The following is a 19,301-nucleotide window of genomic DNA, read 5'->3' as shown; positions in this document are numbered from 1 at the left end:
AACCAGCTTGAGAACCAGTGTGACTGGTCCCCTCTTTTCAGATAAGTTTTATCTTAAAGACTATGGCTTTATCAAGTATGTATTAAATAGAATAACTTTGCAAAGAAGCTAGCAAAATGTATCCTACCCTGAGCTGTTAAGCATCCTAAGATAAACAATGAAAGAACAGATTTCTTATCAAAAGGAGACAAAATGGACAGACAGGGGCCAAAGGGATAGTAATAATATTATTGAAGGCTTACTGCACCAACACTTGTCCAAGTCAGGTTTGCTAAAAAGCCCCAACAAACCACTAGCAGCTTTGCAAAGAGATGGCAAAGGCTGGAATTTACCCAGAGTGCTTCAGCTGTACTTTGTCTTTTAATATACAATAATTCATAGAAGTCTCACTTGAGAGGGAAAAGTATCCTGTAAGCAAGTGCACTGTTTCTGTAGGACATATAATGCTTGAGGATCCTCAACCCAGTGTCTCAAGTTTTTGTTCAAAGATCCATTTTTAAAGCATTGTATAAATGGCTTCACAATTTAATTAAAGGCTTATAAGCTTTATTGAATGAACTCTTCAGCATGCTCTGCTCACCAGCTTATGACTACAGAGACATTATTTAGGGAACATTAACCTCAATCTTTCATTTGAATCAAAACTTACAATTTTAAACTTTTAAAGGCAACTTATCTTCCACATAAAATTACAAACAAAAAGTGGATTTCGAACACAATATAAAATAACTGCCTATCAATCTTCCCTACCAGACCTTCCACGCTCATACTATCTTAGCCTGCAGATCCAATTATCCTCCAACATTTGCTGCTCAACCATGCTGAGATTATTCACCAGCCCTCCAGTTAGACTGTAATAAGAGGTCTGTGGGTGCATTTACACTCAGAGAAATAAGGTATAAATGCTGGAATTGCCGTCACATCTTTTTGAGTTACATGCACAGCCATAAACTGTACAGTAATGAATCAGACTATTTCCAGCTGCTTTATCCATTCATTTGCATGATATTTGGACTTGGTAATTAAAAAAAAAAAAAAAAAAAAAAAAGGTGCAGCATGCCTTCAAGATGATACAGCTCTTGACCTAAAGGCCTTACAAACAATGTGCTAATATCACATGGAAGATATTTCCTCCTGTGCCCAGACAGCCAAAGCTCCAACACGGATATGCGATTACCCTCTGTAAAGGCAATCTCTGCCCCTTACTATTTTTATTCTTTTTTTAAGCTTTACATCTTAAGAAAGTAATTGTACACACTGAAACTGTGTTGACCTCAAAGATAAGTTCTGCACAAAATTTGGCAGACTTTCTGCTGCTCAGCAAAAAAATATAACAGCAGATTAATGATGAAATGGTTTCTGATACTCCAGTCCTCATGGTGTTTGCTCACTGCAGTATCTGTACATCACGGTGAAAGAAAAGCCCTCTGCCACAGGACATCAGTATACATTGCCAAAAACGTCAGAACCACAGTTTTCAGCCCAAAGCTGCAACTACTTGAGCTACAGGAGTCATTTCATTAGCTGACAGCTGTAATAAGCTGTTCTTTCTCTGTGTGGAGAAGCTACTGGTAAGAGGTACAATTCACACAGGCAGCCTCCATAAATCATATACCACTTTAAGAAAAATATACTTAAGGAAACATTCACAAAGTAATGTGAAGTATTTTTCCTATTTATTATCCATATGTTCTTAGGGCAATCATGCATTAATATTTTGCATTTCAAAAGCTCTCAACAGACTTTCAAGACACGGACAAATTTCAGGAAAATTCAAACATTTTGTTCCCATTTGTACTATTATTTCTGATACAGAGAATCTAGAGCCTTGCTGTTTCTTGATGACCTGTTTCTAGTGAATATATTCCTATTGACCCAGAGAAAACAAAATTAGGTGCTTTAGTTACAGGTGGAAACCATGATGCTCGTGTTTATTTACTGTGTTGCTACTATGTAAGGTAATAAAAAATTGTAACTGGAAATGTAATCAGCTGGAAAAGCCACTAAGACATTTCAAAACCATGTGGTAATAATGAAATGCAGTGTATCATTGAATAATTAACATACATAGACATTTTCTAGTCTTTAATGCTGTGATAACCGTTCGTTTCCTAAATGTCTAAGGAAAGCCATGAAGGTGGTGGGAAGAGGCTTCAGTGTCACAAACAAGTGTTTGCCAGCTACTGCTGAGCCAGGCAAGTAATAGGTCCTCAGATCTACCTCTTCAAATGGTTTTTCATTCAAACACTTTTCATGGAAACCATTGAAAATTGCTGGTAGGTAATAATGCAACTGAACACCCAGCTTTGTTTTGTTTCTTTAAATCCAAGTTACATTCCCTCCACTAACCCAAATCAGGTGTGTAATCTCCATTTTCATAGCGAATCTCCTCTATTCTTCACCAGTAGCTTATTGTTAAAGAAGCAGAAATACTATGATTGAACAAAAATAACATTAATAGAAAGATGGGTTGTGTAATATTTGATATTGCATTTATGGCACTATTTTTTTTTATCACATAGCACTATACAAGCAATTACACAGCTTGTAGTTTCGGTTTGAGGTTTTGTTTGTTTTTCTTTGTTTTGTTTGTTTCACTGTTCTTTGGTTTGGTTTTTTTTTAAATTTGGAAGCACACTGGAAAGGATTTATCTGGCATTTTACTTTAGATGATTAGTACCAATCAATTAAAAAACTACTGCAGTTGAAGCAGAGTCTTGGAGAGGGGCGTTGCATCTCTGTGGCAGACACATAATTAGCTGTCACATCCACAGAGTATTCCCTAGCACCAAGGAAAAACAACAAAGCAGAGCAAAACCAGCACCTCATTCCTGCACTCCAGCAATGGCTCTAACCAGCAGGTGGTCCAGGTGGAGCAGCATTTAAGTTGTCTTAGATGCCTATGGAAGCAGTTCTTATCCATTAAGTTTTCTGAGCCATTTTAAGATGTCATAAAGAAAAAAAATACACTGTCAAGGTTATGTATTTCCATTACTTTTTTCCAGAATTACTGATGAGAAGAGTTATCTGTTCCACTAGAGGGAGGAGCAGGCTCAGGAACTGAATTTCCAACTAATGTTTCAGTGCCACCTACAACAGACTTATTGCTTCATGAAGGATGGTCTGTTGTCAGAAAGTGTTGAAAGGGCAAAACTGGAATAGGAAGTTTTGTAGCAACAAAAATAAAAGAAAAGCAAAAAAGGAAGAATCCCACCTGAGGTAATTTGGATTTCTTATTTTGTCCCTGTTTATCTGGAAAAGGGATGTTGTTTTAGTTATAAATCATGTATTTCATAATATATTTAGATTTCTAGATCATGCTTTTCTTTGACATAGAGCTAGTTACCTGGAGCAGAGCAGCAATTTGTGTCTTATCTCCTTTCTTGTAAAGCTCTTCATGTAGATGTTTTCTTGTATTCAGTCTTATTTCATCTTATTGCTAAGATTTGGTAACAAGACAGTATCGTTAAGTATGGTATATTTAAGAACTTATAGATCATTCATACCTTTTAAGTATGAAGATATTAATACTTCTGATTCTAGTGTTTTTTCCCTGAAATATAATTGAGATAGAACAGACCTAGAGATTTCAAAATTTCAATTTTTCCCAAAGAAAACTCAAGAAATGCAAAGCCTCCATGTCAGAGCTTCTATCTGTTTGCCTCCATATAACTATAGAGCAAATCATTGTCATGAAAAGATTAAGGTCACTCACCACAGAAACTATTTTTAGTGACTTTGGTTGGGACAAGTCCCGTGCAGCATAAGGAGACAAAGGAACAGCTGTATCTTATGCAGACAAGCAAGGCTACAAGGAGACATGGCTTTAGTCCAACCTATCCATCTTACCTGCCAGAGAATGACTGTCCAGAATAGGGGGACACTCATGGAAAAGCTGGAACCAGCCATGCATTCCTCTCCGCCTCCTCCCACCCTGAAGCAGTGCTCAGACTGATGTTCAATTTTTCCTTTAGGGCATTTTGTGATGCCATCCATGCAGGTGACTTACACACAGTACTAAGCATGTTTCTGTCTTCTGGTTGGGTTTGACCAGCAGCTGCCACATTTGACTCTCTCTCTGAGAGACAGTCTTGACACAAACAAACAAACCCCCTCTGTGTTGTGAATTCAATCTAGACAAGACTCCGGCAAAGAGGAGTGTTGTATTCAGAGAGGAAGGTGCACTTAAATGTTGGTTCTCAAGTCCCCAGGGAATTGGTTTCATAGTGCTTTAGCACACACCCCTAGAAAATCTTGTTCCTTGCAGAAGTTTTACTGTAGCACATTCCATGAGGCCAGAAGGAGACATTATCTACAGAGCTTGAAAAATTCTGTTTATCCTGGACCAAAGACGTTAAACTCCCTGGTTATTAAGACAGAAGCCTTGAACTTGATGGGATGCAAAGAGTAGGGTCAACATGCTTCTGGCAGCCCCAGCAGGAAATGTGCTGCATGATTTTATATTGCCTAGTGTTTTCTAAATATTTAGTCTCTCATGCTTCTCATTACTGTAGCTCAGCCAAGAATCAATGAAAGTCCGAGTAACTGAGGTCAGCTGAAATTTTCCTGCCTTCCCAGAGATGTGTGAGAGTTTGAACCATTCTGCACAGCAACATGTAAAATTATAGTCAGAATAAAACCAGAAAGATCTTTAGAATCACCCATGATCACCTCAGCAGAAAAGGGCAGAACTGTCTTGTACTAAACTGCAAGAAATATCTTGAGGTTGTCTTATTATAGGTTATTCCTGACATCAGGATAAGAAGACGTGTGTAGTCCGAGATTAGGAATGCATTGCAGAGTCATACAGAGGTCAGTGAGAAGAAATTTGCATTATTTTTCTATTTCCAAAGTATATAGATTTCCCTTCTGACTGTCTCGATCTGTGATGATAAACAGATGAGCAGAGAAGCTGTAGAATTCACACTTGGTTCCTGTTGTCAGAAAAAACCATTCTGAATAATATCTTCCATCTATGGTTGGGCTCTCTCTGGATCAATGCAAAGTTATGGCCACTGCCTCTTTTGATCTCTGCTGATTAGCACAGAACTTGTGTCTCATTAGTCAGAGGTGGGTGATGCTGGGCACTGAGGGCACTTTAGCAGCAGCAGATTATGAACTATGCAGCCTTACAAAAAGTATCACAATAAAATGGATGTATTTCACTTTGCAGTATTCTGCATGTCTTGGTATAGGTCAAGATCAGTTTCACCCCATTTCATCTTTTAAAGTGCTGCCTACTGCTGCGAGTTGCATGAAGTGAAATTGTTTCATTGGCATGAATCAATGGGAAGAGGAACAAAAGAATTATTGTACTTGTACTTAAAATTATTTATCAAGCCAAGCAAATACATACCATTATGAATTGTCCTAAAATAACCAAGGAGGGTAACCATCAGCAAAAAATTCAGGCAGCCACTTCAAGCCTACAGGCATTTTTTTTCCTTGCATATAAATATCTGTGACCTCAGATAATAAACAAGAAATTTACCCTAATGAAAGTAGAAACCTATTCTAGCAGATTTAAGATAACCTTTCTTGAAAAACAGGGTGCAACATTTAAATAAACAATATTCAAAATGCTTGTTTATACAGAAATACAGTTGTGAACTATTTTGCCAGTATGAATGGGCTATGGCATAATTGCACATTGGCTCTGTCACACATGACAATAAAGGAATGATATTGAGAGAGGATAAAGAAATCTTTCAGACCACCTACTTCAAATTTCTCCTAGCAGAGATTTTGAGAGACTTATTTCTTATTTGAAATAAAGTTCACAGTCAGGATGGTTCCTCATATTATGGATATATTGTGAGAAATTGAAAAAAAAGGAAGAAATAACACATTAGCAATCTACATGCAAACACAAGCAAAAACACTTCAATTACACAAGCTACTGATAGAAACACAACACCCCTCTGCAATCAAGTTTAGGTATGGCAAGGCATGAAAATGTCCATCCTTTCTCTTAGCCATCATGCTTACTACATAATATTTGTAATCAGAACTTTTAAGATGAAAATACCTCACTATCTCAGAACACGTCCAAGACCAAAACTTTGTATCTTATATCTTACATATACATTTCAAGATTGAAAACTTTGTTCTTCTTGAGTTGAACTGTTATGGACAGAACTCTGTTCATTTGATTAAAGCATGGTTTTGATCTTTTTCAACCAAGATAATGCTTCAAGGTAGAGAAATACCAATTATCCTACACATTGTTGAGGAAGTAGAAAATTAAAATTCTGGTTTGGGTAATGTGTTGAACACAACTCAAGTGATGTAATGCTCTTCATTCCACCATGGCTGTAAAATTATGGAAAATGTAGTATTTTCCCCTTAGAAGAGAACTACTTCTTGGTTTTGCTTGCCATCTAGTCATTATCATTATTTAGATATATGTTATTTATTTGGTGGTCCTCTCCTTACTGTGGCTGTTTTCTGATATGAGGTTCACTAATACACACAGGCTGTGGGTTACTCCAAAATACACTTCAGCAAATAGAGTTAAATTTAACTCACAGTATCAAATCTCTGTGCAAGATGAAGAATATTTGGACCCTGTAATTCCTTCTGCCATACTTTCCATTCTCTCATTCCTCTCATATTTCACCCAGAGGAAGTGTTCCTATCTTTGCATAACAGAATGGAGATAGTTCAAAAGAGTGCCTTGCTTTCATCCATGTACAGCACACCCAATCTGAAAGTTATTTGAAATAGCTTCTTCAGTGCCTCATTATGATGCCATGGGCAGTTAAACTTGATAATCATACCTTAGTATGGGAAACAGTGACACTTTTTGAATTTCCTTAGAGCTTATGGGTGCAATGTTGTTAAGAACAGCTTTTTTCTTCTTTATAAAAACAGTCAGAAGGGCTGTTAGCCAAAAATACTTATCTGTATCAGGGGTGTATCTAGGGACTGAAGTTGGCTTTATCATATTCAAATATTTCAGTTAGAACTGTTTGCAGTCCTGTCTGCTTACAGACAATTTGTTTAATTTTCCTGTTCAATTTTTAATGCAAAAAGGATTTTTTGTTTCAGTTGCCAGCTATAAAAACTCGGGTTCAAAGAGTAAAACCTTAAATTCATTTATCACTAATAAAGTTCTTTACACAGTTAGGGTGGATTTGAGACATAAACTTGCAGAGTAATTTATGTGAGTCACAACTACCACTGGTAATAAAGGAGAGTGAAAGAAAAGCATTTGACTTTCACATATTAAGTTGGGTGTGGCAGGAATTGCAGTTAGAAGAAGTTTTGAAAATTTGGAAAGTTTTATAATGAATCAAAATGAGTTTACAGCTCTTTTGTCCAGCTGTTCTTATTAAAATCCTTAAGTATTTGCATTCTTGGAACAAGAACAAGTTACAAACACAGTTGCAATTTGCTTAGATTTCCATATTTGCCCAGGGCAGCACCATATGCAGTAAATCTCTCCTGTAGTTAGGTAACTTGTTCTTACATCTGTATTGGTTTGGAGGATCACTTTACCTTTCATTTTTAGGGATTTTTTTGGTGCTTTCTATCACTATTTTATTTTGAGTGTGAAAGTCTTAATGAAGACTTGAAAAAAGTTCCTTAAGCCTTGGGGTTTTTTTAGAATGTACTGCAGGACACTAAAAAGTTGATTTAAGCAATACAACACACGTACGCTCACAGCAAGTGCCTTGCAATGACAAAATTTCTTCCATTATCTTTCTGCAGTTGCTTTTAGAAAGAAAAGAGATGGAAGAACTTAAAAAAAAAGTAAATAAAATAAACCAAGAGTTTAATTGATAATTGTTTTTGAGTTCAAGCAACCACATATAATACTAGAAACATCAAAGTGTGATATATTAGATCATATAGTCATATATGTTTGGTTTTGAATATATAGTCACCATTATAGCAAACTTATTAGTGTGAAAAGTCACCATTGTTGGCAACTGAATCCTATTTTAACAGATAAGTCCAATTCTTTCTCATGACACTTTTAGGAGCAGAACAGGCTTAATTGTTATGGGTGAATAACAAAGATGCACACTTAAGTTCATTTCTTGTGCCTTTCCATTTCTTCTCTCCCACAGAGGCTCTGAGAGGGAAATCCAGAGCATGCAATGGAATTTATGCAGAATAATTTCCCCTAAACTGAAGAAAGAGATATAGAAAAAGCCACATTCTAATTGCTTCTTAAGCTGTTTCTTTCTTCAGCCTGAAAATTTCTCTAGAGGAATGGGGATGATTCAGAACTTTCTCAGGTAGGGAACTTAGATCAACGTGGAGTGATGCAGAATTAGCATGAAAGGACTTTTGAGCTCAGTGCCATGCCTTGGTTGAAGGAAGCCCTGTGCTCTGAACCAGGTGAAGATCCAAGCAGCCTGAATTACAGTTTAAACCATGGCAGTTTCTTTACTTCAAAAGACTGAGGAGAAAAAGAAGGAGTGATATATTGGGCTGGAATTGCTTCATGTGGAATTGAGGGCCCTCAATTCCAGCTCTTGCCAGGTCTTGTGACTCTGTTTTAGGTCTCTGATACCTCCTCAGCCCTAAGAACCTATTGAGTGTTATGGTTCAAGGAAGGTTAATGGAAGATGGACAAGGAACATCTTCCATCTCTGTTGTGCAAGGAGAAAAGGATGACATTTGGGGCCCTAGCCCCAAGTAAGAAAGTTTGTGGCTCAGAAGCTCAAGCACTTGTCTGAAGACAAGGCTTTCAGGGCTCTGCCTCCTACTCTCCTTAGATCAAATCTCAATGTTATAACTGCACAGTATTTGTCTGAAGCCAGTTGTACTACACACCGCTCTTGCCTGACAGCTCATTTTCTCCTGCCACACTTATATTGTTGGTAAATAGATCAACTAACTTACTCTGGGGAACAAGAGATGAGTTGAGTGTGGAAAGAGGACAAATACACTCAATGTGTTTACTACTGACAAAGGAAAAATCTAGAGGACACTTGGGGAAACAAATTTACTGTACGAGAAGACGACTTGGCAGACCTTGAGAACAGATTTGGAAATGGTTAAGAAAAGATGGATGATAAAGGATTAGAAACAAAGAAAAATGTCCTTATGGAAGGCACACAGAGATGGCCAGGGAAGATAGGAGAATGGTCCACACTTGGACATCACTATGAACAAGGACAGATTAATCAGTGGAGAAGTTTGGAGGACAGAGTTAATTGAAGGAAAGGATTGATGTGTTTGGCAAACTATAAATTGGCAATGGTGAGAGAGAACTGATGGGGTGGATGATTAGAAGGACAGGGAATTAAAGATTTATGGACTGAGCAGTTTAGACAGAGAGAATATTACAGGGGAAACATAGGATGTCTACTAAGTCTCTTGTAGATTGGAAGAAACCTTTCATTGTATCTCCCAACATGCTGGGGGAGGATTACTTGAGTCTTGTAAAACCTAATGGTGCTGTTTAACCTACATGCTCAAGTATAGATCCTTGCTTTACAATTCTTTCAAGGGCTTTAGGGTTATTCATTTTCCCTGTCCTTTCTACAGCTTTTTTTTTTTTTAAGTCTATCATGTAATTGTTGTGGAGGACACACAACGATTCTCTTTGTATTTCTGTTGTGTGGTGGATCACTTTGATGAATGTAGAAATTTGAAATTGTCTAAACTTTCCTTGAGGAGACCCTTTTCCCTATAATACAGGCAAATATGTGTACAAATCCACTCAACTTGCTTGAGTTATCGTGTCATGAAACATGGAAAGAGGTGGAAGAAACATTAGACCATAAGCTCCTCCTGAACCTAGAACCAAGGGATGAATTATTTCCACAGGGCTTGATGAATACACTTTATTTTAAGTGTTGGAAAATAGTGTTACCCAGAAATTTTAGTATTGATACGCAATTACTCTAATATTTTCCTCAATAGAAGAGATAAAAATATGTAAAATTCCTGATCTTGTATGTTAACAAAGAAGTAGTTAAGAACATAACAAGGCCATACAGAAATACATTAGTACAAGGACATACACGATATAAGTTTAAAAAAAATTTGCATTTTAAGACACAGAAAAGGGCATCTGGAAAAGACATCCAAGTAGAAAAAGTCAAGTTTAAGCCCACTATCTAAATCTCCACCTCTTTCTTTCACAAGCACGGGCTTGTAGTCTCAGATGGAGTCACACATCACACACAAAACTTCTGCCACCTGCCACCTGGGAGTCCAGGTCTGGTTCTAAAGAAAAGCAACATGAGATTGCTATGTGGTTCTGAGGACACAGAACACACTCAAAAGGGCAAGTGCAAAATCTGGGCAAACAAAAATCACAGTTTCCTAATAATTTTCATGGTTTTACCTAAAGACTCATTTGCTTGACAGCTGATTCCACCACAGAAACATCACAGCCCATGGAATTCCTCTCACATAAAAGGTCTAGAAAATACAAATCCCTTCCTTTCTCCCATCATCATTTTTTCTTTCTTTCTCCTTTTTTACACAGTTACCTGTTGACCTACACAAGTTTGCTAAATTATGCCACAGCTAACACGTCAGAGAATCCCAGACAGAAGAAGACAGACTTCTCAACTCTCAGTTCACTTAATACTTTACACATGAGTAAAGTATATTGCATGTGCTTATTGGTATACATTGAAATTTCTTATGGTTTCCTAAAAACCAATAAAATCTGAGCCTCCTGTGAATAACATATTTGCCTCTGTTTCTTAGATTGAAATTTGGTTGTGCACATACACCTTGAAAAGCTACTTGAAGGAAATATTTTGTATTTATAAGGTCCATGTGGATTATGTTGCTTATTGTGGTCCAAACCCAATTGCATCAGAGACAACATGAAAAGTCCACAGAGTGGGAAAAGAGAAAAAAAGCCTCAAACAAAAGAAATAAAGAAAAGCATCAGAACTCAAATAGCCTTCCCTCTTTTTAAAAACCTATTGGGAGACTCTGTCTAATAAACCTTTTGTTTATGCCCTGCATATGCCTCGTTGTAGAACTGGTTGAGTCCTCCTCATTTCTCCAATATTCAACTGGTCAATACTCAATATCAAGGATTCAATATTACCAGGGAAAGCAAGAGGAAAGGGTTGAAATTTCCTTTCACTGACTAAAAAGTCAATAAACAATCACCAAGCTAAGCTGTTTCACGTTTTCACAATGGCATCTTTTGTTTTTATGAGGGTTCTTATGGAAATCAGTGCAGCTTCTAGGCAAGTGTCAGCCATGGTACCAAAAATGCTTGCAGAAATCTGGTATTGTAGAGGGTTGGGACACAATTGCTGTACAATTTGCAGAAGTTTGGCTGTGTTTGCTGGAAGACTGAAAAGCTATAAATTACTCTGAGAAGCACTAGGATAATTTAACTAGCTTTCTGCCTTCTTTCCTTGTCCCTAATCACCAAAAGCTGTATCTCTTTCCACACTGCTAGAGCCTCTTTATGCCAGTGCAATGCCCCTGGAATGTACAGCAGTACAAGATATAAGTAGAAGACACCCATACAGACAAATATAAAATGAATGAAGAAAAGCAGCACGTAGTAAAAGTCAGATGTGATGTTTGAAGATTAGTCTTACTACTCCATAATACAGCAGGACATTCCTAATCTGTTTTGTCTACAAAGTGCGTCCAACAAAGGCTTATTTTCCTTAAGTGAGGAGGGTGAACTTCAGCTTAACAAGAAACCTTCACAAATGCCAGCTCTTGCCTATCAGTTGAACCTCGATGTTTATCTACACACAGTGGTCTAGGATTAGAGAATTGCTCCTTCTACCCGCACATCTGCCAAACACGGGTAGGACGCAAATCGTTTTTCCCTCAAAAGAGAAAAAAAAAGCCTCTAAAGGTCTTCAGCTTACCCAGCATAACCACCAACTTAAAAAAACCCCAAACAATTCTTTTTATAACTGAAACGTGAAATAGAAATGAAAAACATCTTAACTCCATTTAAATCCATTTTTGAGTCATCGATCATTAATTAACCCTAATACATCCCAACGAACACGAGGGAAAAAAAAAACCCAAAAAATTGGATTCTGATCTTGTTATAAGTAAAGTTGTATTATTGCATCCTGAATTTCGCATGTGTGTTTTGCACTTCTCTCTTCATATGTTTTTATGGCGGGTTTTTGGGTTTTTCTTTTGTTTTTTGTTTTGATTTTTTTTTTTTTTTTAATACCTTCTCACTCAGGTGCGGCAACATTCCTACTGCCAGCCCTGCACCGAAGGAGCGGTTCTTGGTCCACCCCCCCGCGTGGCAGAACGGCGCAGGGACCGAGGGAAGCCGGCCGGGAGCCTCCCCCCCGCATCGGGACAGGGTCCGGTTCCCTCCAGCGGCGGCGAGGGCGCGGTACTCTCCGCCGTCTGCGCCGGGCACCGCGTCGAGCATCCTCCGCGAGGGCGATGCCCCGCGGGGCGGGGGCGACGCGGGTCTGCGGCACTGCAGCAGCAGGAGCAGCTGCTGCAGCGGAGCCGGAGACGACCTCCCTCCTTCTCGTCCTCCTCCTCCTCCTCCTCCTTCTCGTCCTCCTCCCCCCGCCCCGCCGTGCCGGGCGCCCTCCATTGTGCGGGGAGGCGGCCGCACACCCGCGGGATGCGCATCCCCTCCGAGCGCCGCAGCGTAGAGAGAGAGGCGCTCCCCCGCCCACGGCTGGCGGGAGCGCTGTCACACCCCCCTCCCGTGCTGCGCTTTCCATTCCCAAAGATACTTATGCACCTACCTACATATATATATATATATATATACACCTATGAACAAATATATATGCACATTTCCCCCCTCCCGCTGAATTGCGCTCTCCGCCCCGCGGGGAATCGGCGGGGGTAGAGGAATCGGCGCTTCCCCCGCAGCGCTGCTCCTCAGCGGCGGCATCCCCACCAGAAGGGAAAAGGTTACTGCAAGCGCGGCGAAAACAAAGCCGGCGCTCCTCGCCCCGGCTGCGAGGACCGACCCGCCAGAAGTTGCGGCGCGGCTCCCCCGCCCCGCTCCGCGGCGGCGGGACAGCCGGAGAGGCAGCCCGAGATCGCCCGCGGGCGGCGGGCACGGCGAGGGATGCCTGCTGCGCAGCGGTCAAACTTCTTTGTTAATCACACCCGAGCCCGCGGGCGGCGAGAGCGTGGGGGATGCATCCCGCAGAGCCCCCGGCAACTTTTCCCGACAACGCGCTCGCCGCCGGTACCCGCGCGGAAACTTGTTGGACCGCTAACCCTGCGCACTCGCGACTTTCGCATCCCCGCTCCCGCGGTGACCTCTCCCGGCGCCTCCGGGAAACTGTTGCCTCCCTCGCTCGGTGCCGGTGCCCGGGAGCGTGGAGCGGCCATCCTGTCCCTGCGGCTGCTGGCCAGACCCCGGCACCGGCCGCTACTTCGGGAGTTGGGGGACTCACCCTGCGGGATCAGGCGGCTCTCAGAAAACTAGCGGTTCCATCATCCAGGCAGTCCTTCCCAACTTTCCTTGCATAGGGCGAGGACAGAGCTCCGTGTATTTATATGGAGAGGGAGAGAGAGGGTGAGAGAGAGAGAGAGGAAGCGCGCTGAAGTCGACAAGCTGTTCAGCAGACTTTTGAATAAAAGGGGGATGAAACCGGATTCTTCCCAGTATCAGGACCCTGGAAAATCAAATCCTTCTCCGGAAAGGGATTCTTTCGGCCCCGTTCTCCGTGTTACTCTTAGGGCGCGGAGCGGGAGGCATTGCATACAAATAGAGCCCGGCAGCGGCCGCGGTTCGGCGGCGGCGGCGCCCCCCGGGTCCTACAGCCCCGGCGCCGGGGAGCGACAAAGCCGAGCGGCGGCGGCGGCGGCTCCGGGGCGGGCACGGGCTGGGGGACGGCGGCGGGGGCGAGTCCCGCTTAATTGATTCGTTACCTCGCCCATTGTGATACACGTCGCAATGTTCGAGCGGGAGAAAGGCACATTCTAAACGGATGTCATGCCATCTCCCCTTCCCGAACTGCTCTTGCAGGGCTATTGTGCGGCGTGGTATGAGAAATGTGTCTGATTTTTAAAAACGGGGCTTTATTTGTCTACAGCCTTGTTTCTTTTCTTTTTTCTTTTTTTTTTTTCCCCTTCTCCTGAGCTGTCAAAATTATCCGTCACGTTCCCTGATAATTATGTAGTTACTTCAGCAATCAATTATTCATTGAATTCCACTTCCCTATGCTTTTCCTTTCTCAAGTTATGGCTTTCCAAGGGCACATCTGCTACTCTGTGCAAAGAGGGTAAACAAACATTCTCTAAAATTAAGCAACTTATTCCTAATTAAAAGAGAATAAGAGTAAAAAAACCAGTTATCTGGGTAAGTTTTCTCCATTATAGAATACAAAGACAGACAATTAATAATATTTAAATTACGGTCCATTTTTGGGTGCAAGGAGTCACTGGACTACAGAAAAAAAGAAAAAAATTGAAAAATCCAGGCAGTGAAAAGAACAAAAAACAGATGCAGCATTTGTGTATCGACTGCTACATGGAAGGTAAACGTGAGATAATGACAACATAGGTCAACATAATGAGAAATGAAAGCAAAGTAAACACTTATGTATATGCAGGAGTATCACACATAGCTAAACTTCTATTACTGCCTGTAGATAATATACTTTATATAATAAGCATACACGTAGATAATGACAATTATTAGGCTTAAAACTCTGTATGTAATGAACTCTTTTAAATAGTGTATGAAGATTATCTGGGAATAAAGCCTGCAATATATTGCAAAGCACAATGCAGCTGAAAGTCTAAACATGCCACTAGTCCTACGGGGAAGACTGGGAATCAGTGACCAGGGCACAAAACGTCCAGTGTGCAAGGTGTTGTTTATATGGCAAGGTCTTCACAGTCTAGTTAATATAGATATTACAAGTATTATTGACAAGTCATACATAGAGCAAAAGGTTATTTGCCACTACCCCATTATTTCACCAGGTGTACAGACAGAAAGAGACAGGACAAATAGAACATGGAGGAAAACCGAGTGTTTAAACTACTCTTGCACTCTCAGAATCACTCTTTGAGTGAAGTACACTGTACACCTTGGAACAGAGCAACAAAGAGGGCAGGAGGAAATCAGCATTTTGTGCATCAGTAGGCTCTGACAAGAGAAATGTTGATGAGTATGGGATCAAAATCAGGTCTTCAGTGCTGCAATTAAGATCTACCTCACAGCTTGAATATTTAAGAGCTTGCATCTTGTTGCAAGAAGCCTCTAACTCTCTGTTCTTTGAATTCTGTTGCTGCTTTGACTGGGGTATTTAATCTTTTAGATAAATGCTACAAACAAGTAGCATTTCTGTTGTCAGAGGAGGTATACTAGAATAATTAATAAACAGCTTCTACGAATACACATCTTCAGTTATCACTTTAGCTACACATAAATACTTTTTTCCTGTTAAATAGAAGGAATTTAAGTTCCAGTTAGGTTACTTTGATATCAGCTGTGTATTGCACTAGTAAATACAAGTTGTAAAGGAAGATATTGTAGTTGTTTGCAGTTTTGACCAAATGCTGTTCCACTGTTTTGCTTTTGTTTTTCTATAGGTCTACTTGGGACAAATTGTGTTCACCTGAGAGTTCAGGATATGCCTCTCATAGTTTATTAATTCTGTTACACTTGCCATCATCACCTCAAGGAGATTTCTGATTAACATCAGTTTAAAAGATAACAGGCTCTGGGCTATTGTATTTAACAAAGTAATGTGAAATCATTGGCAAATCTAACAAAAAGAGTGGATTAGTATAAGTGCAGATGAAGGAGGCAATAACCAACGCTATCACAATTAAGAAATTGCCCTGTGAAGGAGAGGAATTACTATGCCCATTGTAGAGTCTACAGAGATTAATGGAATATGGCTGTGAAACTGTTTTAATAGATAAATTGGGTGGGTGGTTAAACATCTGAGCGACGATGATTACTTTGTAGTGAAACAAAACAAAGAGGAATAAATCACAATGCTGCTCTATTACCACAATTAAAATGCAATTGCTTGATCAATTATCACTCCAGCTAATAGCTTGATGGAAGACAAGCAAATAAATAAAACATTATGCTAACCAAAGTTCTTTGAAATATAGTAGTAATATCTGTACACTTATATGGTCCTTGTTTACATGCATTTATGCCTAATACATGTATACTACATTACATGACATAAAAAAGGCTGTATATATTGTGTTTAGATATTCCTTTGTAGTTTAAGGGTAAACATCAATGATACATAATCATGATAATGCATGCAGTGGGTAAATATCCAACACATGTTTAGATAACTGCAACATTTCATTATTTTCTAGATCTCTAAGTATCTTCTTGTTTTACATACGTAACAGCCAAAGGTGATTTGGAAGAGTTTCCCTTTGGAATAGTTTCCAAGGTCAGCATATGTGATGACACATGTTGGTTTCCAGTTTGCCCTTGGAAAATGACTGGAGTTTATGTGGGCAGGGGGAGGCAGTAAAGCAAACTGTGGCTGTCATATATCAGCATTACATTTTTATATCCAGTAATCAGCAAAGCGTGCATTCCTGTGCAGGAAGGTAAGTGGTAACACGTATGTTTGTATGAAATAAAGCCTAGGGTGTAAAGGTGAATAACTTGTACACAGTGAGCACCCAGTGATAACCTGATCCAAAGTCACTGGCAATGAGTAGACCTGTCCCCTTGGCCCAAAGTCCTGGTCAAATATAATATTTGATTTCTCTGTAGAAGTATTCATATAGTTTGAATATGTAGGGAACAAACACTTTGTAATGGTTATTGAGCATGGGGAAAAAAAAAGTATAGCTATTGACTAATTACAATACAGATTCTGTTAGAACTTGAGTAATATATAAGAAGATGCTTCAGTGAGTTTCTCAGCTATAAAAATGTAAGTAAATGGCAAGTAGCTCCTAGATCCAGTTGTGCAGAGTTATGTCTGGGATTTCTTTTTAACATTTTAAAGCTTTTTTTAATGCAAAAACATTACACATGTTTGGCAAACTTGTTTTGCCTTTCCTGGGGCAAGAGTAATCAGAAAGAATAAAAGGCATATGGACACATTTAAAGTGAGCAGTGTATATGCTGTAAATAGGTAGGTATTGCTAGAGTCTACTAATGAAAGAGCAGAATTTGTGCTCTCCCTAAAGCCATAAGAGACCTCACCAGATCCCTTGTGCTCTGTTTTTGTCCCAAATATAGGTGGCACCTACATTAAATCCTTTCACTTCTGTTCTTGCAGTTAATTTTTATTCTTGTTTGTCTATATTCAGCAGTTTATTTGAAGAAAAGTCTGAGACACTACTGCCATCTCATCACTTCTGGATGAAGCAATTTGAAGCATGGGGACTCCTTCCTTTCAGCTTTCCTATTCATAAAGGCAAGAGATGCCACCTGACTATCAGAAAAAATCTACTGATGAAGGCAGAAATTCAGTGTAGGGAAATTTTGCGAGGGAAACAGTAGAATGGTCTCTGAAGAACAGTATTTGAGTGGGAAATTGGACTTCAAAGTTCTCCTAGAATTATGGGCTGGACCTTTCTCAAGTAGCCTGTATTAGCCAACACCCTAAAAATGTAGGATGGAAGGAAAGGGAATGGAGAAAATAAAATTCAGAATGACTAAAACGAGATTTCAAAAAGGACTTGGATAGAATCAGAGAAGGGTTTGGATCGGAAAGGATGGTAAAGATCACCTCTTTCCAATCCCAGCCATGGAAGAGACACCTTCCACTATCCCAGGTTGTGCAAAGCCCTGTCCAACCTGGCCTTGAACACTTCCAGGGATGGGGCAGCCCCAGCTTCTCTGGGAAACCTGTGCCAGGGCCTCACCACTCTCACAGTAAAGAATTTCTCCCTAATAGCAAATCTAAGCCTACTCTCAGCTTAAAGCCTTTTCCCCTTGTCATATCACTACATGCCCAAACCTACATATATAGGAAAATTATACTGCATTGAACAGAAACATTGGTCTGTAGCTAAGAGTAAACAATAATGTAAAAATCCCAAGCTTCCTTACAACAGATGTGCAGGAAAGACAACCGTAGGACTAAGGACTGATTTCATGAACTCAAGCTGGCAGTTGTCTTTGTTGCAGTGCATGAAGGATATAATTGAAGAGGAACAGTCATTCAGCACCTCATCCCCTTATAGGGTCACATACCTAGCCCCCCCATACAATCCTTTTATTCCAAAGCCCAAGACACTTTCAGTCTGATTGACAGCCATTAGCAGCAGATTGGAATGGCTGCAGATCACAACTCCATGGGTCTCTTGCATTTTGGAAGAGTGAGGGCTTTCTGTTCCTATTTTTTTTTTTTTTTTTAATATGGAGGAGAAATTAACTGTTTGGATGTTTTCTGCTGCAGTTCTGTATTATTATCTATTGTGATGTATTGTGAAATTGGAGACCTGATCATTCTATATGCTACATGTTTAGTGTTTTTTCAGAACTTAAAAAAAACAAACAAATAAACATAAAAAAACAAAGACAAAGCCATGAGCTGTAGTGGTGCATAAAGACTGAAGGTTAAAGTGAACTTAAAGTAAATGTGAAAAATAGGAACGCTACGTATATACACTTAGCAAGGGCTGCAGGGAAAAGATAATGTCAGGAAAAAGCTAAATGAGTTAATGCATTCCAAAAACTATAGAAAATAAAAAAATCAAAAGTGTTTATCATAGGAAAGTGGAGTGTCAGGGAATAACTGTTGCTGTCACCAAAGGAAGAACAAAATAAATATTGAAGAAAATTGATTCAGACACCAGTGTCTTTAATTTCCTATATACTTTTTCCTTCTGCTAAAGAAATCCAAAGAGTCATTCTAAAAAGAGTTTTGATGGAGCTTCAACCAAAAGTTTAAAAAGTATGCCTAAAGAGATTGGATCTATGGAAGATATCAGTTCTGGATTATATCACATTTGATTTTAAGAGAGTAAACATAGAAAGATATAATATCTTTAACTAGACCCACATCTCATTCACATCCATAGACCTTGACAGCTTCAGCAACAGGAAAACTTGCATTTTGTTTGAAATATGAACTTGACTTGCTTGGTCATCAAGTCTTCCTTACAACGCTGGAGGAAATCTTGACAATTTGTCTCCAATTTAAAGTGTACCAAAGCAAGTGGAAATAGAAAACTCAGTGCGATCTTTTTCTACGCGATGTAGATAATGCTGGTTTCAATATAAACTGAAACAACAGTATAGAAAGCATATACAACATCCACTATAACAGCACAAGGCTTCAGGTGTACATAAGATTTTGAACTACTGCAGACATCTGAACTGAGGGTTAGTGCCTCCTGAGGGCAGGGAGTGTATATGGAGCAGAGGATACCTGGATTCTAATTGCTCTGTGCTC

General features: G+C 39.7%; 1 protein-coding gene across 1 annotated transcript in view; it reads right to left on the bottom strand.

The window, feature by feature from the left end:
- The window catches only part of ROBO1 (roundabout guidance receptor 1), a 701,856-nt gene extending 688,182 nt beyond the window's left edge, over positions 1-13,674 (bottom strand). The window contains exon 1 of the mRNA XM_032096989.1: positions 13,350-13,674. The gene's annotated coding sequence lies outside the window, so the exon portion shown is untranslated. The remainder of the gene's footprint in view (positions 1-13,349) is intronic.
- Between the last annotated feature and the right edge of the window lie 5,627 nt (positions 13,675-19,301).

This window comes from Corvus moneduloides, chromosome 2, assembly GCF_009650955.1.
Source record: "Corvus moneduloides isolate bCorMon1 chromosome 2, bCorMon1.pri, whole genome shotgun sequence".
Classification (NCBI taxonomy): Eukaryota; Metazoa; Chordata; class Aves; order Passeriformes; family Corvidae; genus Corvus; species Corvus moneduloides.
Note: the sequence above shows the minus strand (reverse complement) of the source record. Positions and strands in the feature narration are given on the sequence as shown.